A 9,398-nucleotide genomic window follows, 5' to 3' on the forward strand; every position below is an offset into this window, starting at 1 on the left:
CGGCAACTTGCTTCAAATGCACATGAACTAGAGGAAGTCACTTCTTTCATCCAAACATATACCTCATGAACAAAACACGAATTGCTTACAAAGTTTTCAACACTAGGTTGATGTTCAACATGAATCATGGGGGAGAATAAATGCTGCTGATGGGCTCAACAGCAACTCATCGGAATTTCCATATCACTGGACTTCCACCATTGTGTGAACAATGTGATAGTATTGGTCAGACCAAAAGATGTAATGGTGCATGCTCGAGGAATCAACCACGAGTAAGACAACATTACGAATATCGTTGGTTCTAACTTGATTTGACGATAGCCCACACTCAAATCAAGGTTTGGACAAGACAATAGGTTCAATAACTGATCACGGGGAATAGTCGATGAAGATATCATCTTTCTTCAACACACACACACACAAGGATATCCCTTAGTGATGAGCTAAGTCAGACAAGCTTTTATCTTCCAACTCTCCAAGTTGTTGTTTGGCTTAACCAACTAGCTCAGGGGTATCCCACACAGATTCTTGGAGAAAAGCGTGGCTACAAGAAACCAACTTGATCACGAACTCAACATAGTGGTCAGGTGACAACCTGGTAACACTTCCGAGAAGATATTCGGAAAATCACGAACCACCGATATGTTACTAAGCTCGAGAACAATCTTGCTTTTCAGGGCAAGACGATGTGATCAAGAGAGTGATGGATTGACACAATCCTATCTCATTGATGAGGAGTGCACCGGGGAAAATGGACTAGGTTGCACGATCAATCTTAGAATGATGATTCAATAACCAACATGCTAAGAATGAAATTATTGTCCATTAACTATCAAGCAACGGAGTTGCTAGGAGTATTGATTTCACATGTCACGATTCACTTGTCGGCATTCCGGTTGCGACAACACGACACCGAGGAATGAATAATGATGGCGAGAAGTATCACTGTGTCAAGAATTCATAAGATGGTGTGCAATTCCCATGACATTCTTGACATAAGACGGTAATACTTCAAGATAGAACAGAATCAAAAGCTGGATTGGCATTTTGATCTGCGAAATACAACTACTTTGACCCAATCCTAGATATGGATGAGGTACTGGAGTTTGCTTCTCCTAGTCATTACGAAATAGAATGGCTTGACGGACCACAAGAATAAAAGGCACCGATAAACACGAATGCACACCTACTCTTGACTATCAACTGATAGGCTAAGGTCGGAATACAACTAAAGGGGGACAACTCAAGGAACATATAATTGTTTTTGAGTTGTGGACGCATGGATTAGTATGTTGAACAAGTTCAACATATTTCTTCCGGATAACCCATGCAGAAGAAGAAGGACTGGCAGATTCACAATTTGAATGGAGAACTCATCAAGAGCACTCTTATTGTGATCTTTTGCTTCAACGAACTTCTGCCATAAGCAGTTCATGGTATTTGGAAGAAGGAAATATCACGTACCTCGAGGACTAATGCAAAGGTTACTAATATCCTAAAGGAACTAGCAACACTGCCAACATGAGGTAAGTAGGGTGAATCTCGGGTTCAAAAACCCAGGAGTAGAATGCCTACTACTAAGTGGCATCACGGGATGCTTTCGAGAACGATGGCCAGAATCATCACACTAGGAATATAAAACATTGCTAGACTACTGGGTGATCCTCTAAGACACCTAGGGTCATAATGCTAGCTCCAACATATATGTTAAGGCAATGGAGTACCTCAACAGACCGGTTAGTGTGCTTATTCTGACCAAAAGGACATCGGGAACGGAAAGAAAGGATTTGCAAATGCATCAGACTATTTAGAGACCTGGGATGACTCGGACAGCATAACGGCTGTAACTGCTTAGAAAAAGATTTGAGACATTCACAAGGATTTGCATAGTCACTCAACAACATCATATCAAGGTCCTGGTTCAGCTGACAACATACTAAAAGTAGTAGAGACTGAACTGAGTCTTGAATTCAACAATCCTATAAGTCTCTACCATAGTAACTCGTCATCCTGATAGATAGATGAGAAGGCCTAGTTCTTAATCCCTGTAGAAAGGAAGAGGTTGACTTAGATCAGAGGGCCATGAGGTATAAGGAGTAAAAAGAGCCTTACGTTCCCTTCCACAATCAATTCCCTTATATAACTAAAGCATTTCTAGACACAACTTCGACTAGTTTGGCTTGGTAATCCTACAGGGAGACAGGCTCTGATACCAACGCTGTCAGGACCCCGATTCTAAGTCACATCGATCTAGCCGGTAACACCTCATATCACTTTGTGGCCTCACGCACGGTATTCCCACAGGTGTCGCCTTACCATGGCCCGGGACCGTTTGCGCCTTTTGGCTCACGTATATGATAGTGTCGCTAGCATCCATATGATGAGAACCCGGGCCGACATGGCTAGTCGTGAACCCAAAGCGGCACTAACCCATGGGGACAGGCATACATGAATCAACCTCGAGCATGTCGGTCAGCAGCGCGCGAATCCGGGCTATAGCACTGGGCTAACAGGACTCCGGTAACCCAGGCTGTAGCAGGCTAGGCAGGACTCCGGATGTCACCGCGTGACATTTCCCCGAAGGGACAGACACAGGAACAAAGTGAAACACATGTCGGCTAGTCAAGTGTTCAGAGGAGTAGTGCTGGGCTAGCAGGACTCCGGTGAACCGGGCTGTAGCGACTACTATCGCTCAGGAAGCACTAGACTACATTTCCCCATATGAGAGGCTGCCAAGGATAAACAACTAGATTGTCGGATCCCACTCATACCAAGCATTTCAATCATACACACAATATGCCCGATATGAGTACATACAACATGGCATCACAACATAACTCTATGACTCAAGTATTATTCATTAGGCTCCGAAGAGCCAGATGTTACAAACATGGGTCTCATGACCCATCATTCAGAGCATACAAGTCAAAGCACATGCAGAAGCTTAACATGTCTGGGTACAGACATCTACAAATGAAAAAGTCTAAGAAGCCTGACTATCTACCAGATCCTGCCGAGGCACAAGATCGTAGCTGAGGTAACAAGCTAAACGTCGAATTCCAAGCGGTACTACTAGCGAGATTGAAGTCTCTCTGCAAAAACATAAAATAGGCAAACATGAGTACAAATGTACCCAGCAAGACTTACATCAGAACTAACTACATATGCATCGGTATCAACAAAGGGGGTAGTGGAGTTTAACTGCAGCAAGCCAGCTTTTACTCAGTGGCTAACCTGAACTACGACTGCAAGTAACTCTTTTGAGGTGGCGCACACGAGTCCACATATTCACCATATGAATACACCACTATGGATCTGCTCTCGTCTCCCTACGAGAACACCATCCATAGCACTCACGCTTATCTTGTGCATTTTAGAGTATCCACTTCCACTTGTCTATGAACTATTGTAGGCAACCCAAAAGTCCATTACCGCGAACACAGCTATTCGAATAGATGATGTTAACCCTGCAGGGGTATACTTCTTGACACACGCTCTCACCACTTATCGCCGTTTACACGACATGTACTCGGCAACCTTCAAGCGGAAGCCCACCGAGGGTGTCGGCCACGGCCTACCTAAACACTCAAGTCTCTAGTCCAGGTTTATCGCCTATTCAGGTTCCATCCGCAGGGAGTCCGGCCGAGGTTTCCACATACGGCCCTGAACGATGTGAGCAGGGTTCCCGAGACACCAAACGGGCGCCCGGTACACCATGCCACGTGCCTACCGCAACACAGCCCACCCCTACGGTTAGCGCTGCGTGTGTCCCCCAGCATACTACAAACACCAGAAACTACTTGCAACTCCTGGACAGAGGACAAGGGTGATTAAGAAGCCGAGAGAGTCAATTAAGGATCCCAATGTGTGGTAGTAACTGTTTCATGGATGACAAACACAGAACTCAGTTCCTGAGGACGGCTTCAATGAGACAACCCACCATGTGCACCTACATGGTCTCTCACCGCTACCTTTACCAAATCGTGTTTACACACCTAGCTCACACACAGTAGGACATGTTCATCCCATTCCAATTCATTCCCGATGAATCAGACCCGACTCAACTCTAAGCAGTAGCAGGCATGACAAACAAGCATGAATGAGTAGGCACATCAAGGCTCAAACAACTCCTACTCATGCTAGTGGGTTTCATCTATTTACTGTGGCAATGCCAGGTCATGCAGAGGATAAGGGGTTCAACTACCGCAGCATGCAACAGTTGAATCGATGTTGTCCTAATGCAGTAAAAGAGAGCAGGAGCGAGAGAGTGGGATTGTATCAGAATGAACAAGGGGGTTTTGCTTGCCTGGCACTTCTGAAGATAGTATAGTTATTCATCGGTGTCATCGAACTCATCGTCGGAATCACATCTATCGAGAGGGGACAAATACCGGCAAACAAAGAGGAACACAATCAATGCAATGCAACAATTATGATGCATGATAATGTTATGACAATATGCTGTTGATTGAGCTAATGCAACTAGCAACCATATTAAATGAAGTTGGTTTGAACCATGGGTTCAAATTCAAACTCCATGTGAGGCATTTCAAATGCCATTTATTCAAATTGTCTTATACAACAGCTTTAAGTTGTTAAAACATGCATGAAAATGGTGCAGATGGATAGATTGCATTTTTCTGATCATTTTTCATATATAAATTATTTCATTCTGAGCTATGGTTGATTTTATATGATTTTCAGAAGTTTTGGGTATTTTCTGGAATTTCCTGAATTAAATTAAATCCAGAAAATAGCTTATTGCGTCGGCATGACATCAGTGTGACATCAGCAGGTCAACATGCCCGGTCCAGGTCAAACCTGACCAGTGGGGTCCACTAGTCAGTACACAGAGCTGTCTGGGTCACAGACATGTGGGGTCAGGTCAACAGCCACGTCAGCACGGTCAACTCTGACTGGTGGGTCCCGCGTGATTATAAACTAATCTAAACAGAAATAAAACCTAGATTATTTAGGGCGTGGGGCCCAGGTGTCAGTGAGCTAGGTGGGTTAGTTAGGGCGTCATCAGTGGCTAATGACAGCGCCACGTCGGCTTCGCCGGAATTCTGCCGGCGGCGACCAAAACCATGGCGGAAGATCGTCGGAGTGGCGCTACGGGCGGTTTTGGGCCAAGCCAAGGGCACCAGAGGGTTGCCCTTGCTCGCGCGCATCCAGGGGAGGCACACGGGAGGCACGGGGTGGAACGAGCTCGCCGGAGTCGAGCTCGTGGCGGCAGCCGGCGTTCGGGCACCCGCGGGTTTGGCGTTGTGGTGCACTGGAGGAGGAGCTGGTGGGAGCGGCGTGCTCCTGGGAAGGCATCGAGTGCGTTGATGCGCTCAGGCGCGGGCTGTGGTGGCTAAAATGGCGGCGGCATCATGGCCGGCGGCGACGAGCTTCGGCTTCGGTCGAAACGGCGGCTGTGGTGGTTTAGAGGGTGCGGACGAGCACGGGGAGAGAGGGGAAAGGAAAAGGAGCTCACGGCGAATCCAGCAGAGGCGTCGGCGAGGCCGGGGAGAGTCGAGGCTGAGCGGGACGCCGAGAGGGATCTCCAGCGACCGAGGTTGAAGAAGATGGCGGTGAGGGCGTTCGGGGGCGTCCGGCATCGCGTAGCTTGGTGGAGAGGACAAGGCAGAAGTGGCGGAGCTCGAGGATAGGTCGGAGAGGCTCGAGGGCGGCTGTGGGCGCGACTATGGTGGCGACGAGCTCGGGCGTGCGGCGGCCATGGCGTGAAGAGAGCGAGCGGGCGAAGGGGAAAGAGTGAGCGAGGGGTCGGTGGGTTCCGGAGGCCACGGGGAGACGATCCCAGCGTCGCGCTGGCCAAGGAGGGCCAGGCAGGCAGCTGCGTGCCCGCACACGCGAGCGCCGTGCGTTGCTTCCCCTCTGCCTTCTCGCGTGAGGAGGAAGACAACTAGCAGGGGAGGTGGCCAGGTGGGCTGGGCCGGCCACTTGGGCCGCCAGGTGGCTGCACGGGTGGGGTAAGCCCAGGTAAGTTCCTTTCTCTCTCTCTCTCTCTTTGTTGTTTCAGTTTTCTATTTTCCTATAATCTTTAGGGCTTTATTAAAAATACTTAGACACTTCCAAAAATCATGAAACTACTCATGATCACTGTTGGGAATATATCCCACAGTAAACATTATAGTTTATGATTATTTGAGCATTTAAAATATTTAATAGCATTTAAATGCCCAAATGCAAATAGAGTATGATTTAATCCAGAGCCCAAATATGTCATGGAAAAATGTGCATCACCTCTGGTTACTGTTTCCAACATTTTCCAAGAATGATGAACATTTTTGAAAGCCATTTGGATTTACGGGGAATATTTTGGTTGAACCTAGTGAATTCCTTTAATGCTAGGGTTTAGGCAATCCCCATTTCAGGTTTAACTGAAATTTAAACATGATGCAACACCAGATGCTAGCACTAGGCATTAATAGAACTAGGGACGTGACACCCGAGCAGAGTAAGTTGGTGCATGATAGTGTCATCATGTTGCATGCTAGTATCATCATGTTCATATGTTCATTGCCATGCTCATATTGTTCTAGCTGTATCATGTTCATCTTGTTCATGCTTTGATTGATCTGATAGTAGCATGTTAATCCTTGTTAACCTGTAAATGCCATGCTATTGTTTGCTTTGATTGCTGTGAGCTTCCAAGTACATTCAATGTACTGACCTGGCATGTCATGCCAGTTTGTAGGTCATGCCGGATTTGATTGCTTGTTTGTCGTGGATTCCTTGTTTGCGAGCTAGGATAAGCGTTCCAGCCAGAGTCCCTATGGAGTGGAGTTCATCACCGTCGTCGTTGTTCCGCTGCTAGAGTTATTCCGCTGCTTCGTGTTGTTCTGCTGCTTGCATGGAGCAACCGTGGCAGGCGTAGTGTCACCGTGCTGATGTAATCCCCTTGTACCCATATAGCTTGTAATAAAGAGCTGGTTTTTTCTATTCTAAGCAGTGTCGTATTCCAAAAGACTTCTCCTCGATCTCTGGGCTGGAATACGGGGCGTTCCAGTTTTTGTGAGCCGGGGTGCCACAATGGCCTAGATGTTAAAAAAAACCTTAATGATCAGTACCACATCATCGTCATCAAGCCGTCCCCAGTGCATGCACATTGGGTCATGGGCCCCACGTAATGCCACGACGGCTGCCCCCGGGCCTGCAGGGGTCGATGTGGATCTGGATGAAGTTAAGGACCACCATGTGCCCGTGAAGACTAATGTAAATATGCCCTAAAGGCAATAATAAAATGGTTATTATTACATTTCCTTAATCATGATAAAGGTTTATTATTCATGCTAGAATTGTATTGATTGGAAACTTAAATACATGTGTGGATACATAAACAAATATCGTGTCCCTAGTGGGACTCTACTAGACTAGATCGTTGATCAAAGATGGTTAAGGTTTCCTAACCATAAACATGAGTCATCATTTGATAACGGGATAACATCATTAGGAGAATGATGTGATGGACAAGACCCATCCGTTAGCTTAGCATATGATCGTATAGTTTATTGCTAATGCTTTCTTGAATGTCAAATACATGTTCCCTCGACCATGAGATCATGCAACTCCCGGATACCTGAGGAATACCTTGTGTTCTATCAAATGTCACAACGTAACTGGGTGATCATAAAGATGCTCTATAGGTATCTTCGAAGGTGTCTGTTGAGTTGGCATGGATCGAGATTGGGATTTGTCACTCCGGGTATCGGAGAGGTATCTCTCGGCCCTCTCGGTAATACACATCATAATAAGCTTGCAAGCAAAATGACTAAGGAGTTAGTTATGAGATGATACGGAACGAGTAAAGAGACCTACCAGTAACGAGATTGAACCAGGTATAGAGATACCGATGATCGAATCTCGGGCAAGTAACATACCGACACACAAAGGGAATTACATATGTTGTCATAATGGTTCAACCGATGAAGATCTTCAAAGAATATGTAGGAACCAATATGGGCATCCAGGTTCCGCTATTGGTTATTGACCGGAGAGGTGTCTCGGTCAGGACTACATAGTCCTCGAACCCGTAGGTTCCGCATGCTTAACGTTCGTTGACGATATAGTGTTATATGAGTTATATGATTTGGTGATAGAATGTTGTTCAGAGTCCTAGATGAGATCACAGACATGATGAGGAGCTCCAAAATGATCTGGAGGTAAAGATTGATATATAGGACGATGATATTCGAACACCGAAGAGTTTCAGGAGGTACTGGGTAGTCATCGGATCACCGGAAGGGGTTCCGGACACCCCCGGGAGGTCTATGGGCCTAATGGGCTAAAGGGAGAGACACACCAGCCCATAAGGGGCTAGCGCGCCCCTCTCCCTGGCCGCCGACCCTAGGGAAGGAAAGGGGGCATGGCTAGCCCCCCTGCCTTCCCCTCCTCATGGGAGAAAGGAAGGGCACCCTCCCTGCCTTTCCCCACGCGCCTAAAAAGGCAAGGGGGGGGGCTAGGGGCAGGAACCCAAGTGGGATTCAGCCCCCACTTGGGGCGCCTCCTGGCTGCATCCTCCCTCCCCCCACCTATATATACGTGGGAGGGGGGCGCCACACAACACCACGACAATCTCTTAGCCGTGTGCGGCGCCCCCTTCCACAGTTTCATCCCTTGGTCATATTTTCGTAGTGCTTAGGCGAAGCCCTGCAGAGATAGTTTCACCACCACCATCACCACGTCATCGTGCTGCCGGAACTCATCCACTACTTCACACATCTTGCTGGATCAAGAAGGCGAGGACGTCACCGAGCTGAACGTGGAGGTGCCGTACGTTCGGTACTCGATCGATCGGATCACGAAGAAGTTCGAGTACATAAACCGCGTTAGTAAACACTTCCGCTTACGGTCTACAAGGGTACGTAGACACACTCTGCCCCCTCATCGCTATGCATCTCCATAGATAGATCTTGCGTGTGTGTAGATTTTTTTTGTTTTCCATGCAATGTTCCCCAAAAATGGCATCCGAGCCAGGTCTATGCGTAGATGATATGCATGAGTAGAACACAAAGAGTTGTGGGCAGTGATGGTCATACTGCTTACCACCAACACTACAAAAAAAGACATTTCCATGATGATACGTGTTTTTCACAGTAGGTCACGTTTTCTGTCATGCATGTACATCCACATTGATTTTATGACAAAATCAAGATAGTCATACCTGTGCTGTCGTAGAAGTGTTCCATGACATTACCAAAATTATCATCACGGAAGTGTTCACTTCCATGACGATAAATGCCGCGTCATGGAAGTGCTCTCGTCAAGGATGACCGACACGTGGCATCCACCGTAACGGGTCACCGTTAAGCTTTCGAGTCCGGTTTTGGATCCGATAACCCGCTAACAGCCACGACCAATGACGATTTTCCACGTGTAAAATTCTCATTGGC

The sequence above is a fragment of the Triticum urartu genome, chromosome 4 (assembly GCF_003073215.2).
Source record: "Triticum urartu cultivar G1812 chromosome 4, Tu2.1, whole genome shotgun sequence".
Lineage (NCBI taxonomy): Eukaryota > Viridiplantae > Streptophyta > Magnoliopsida > Poales > Poaceae > Triticum > Triticum urartu.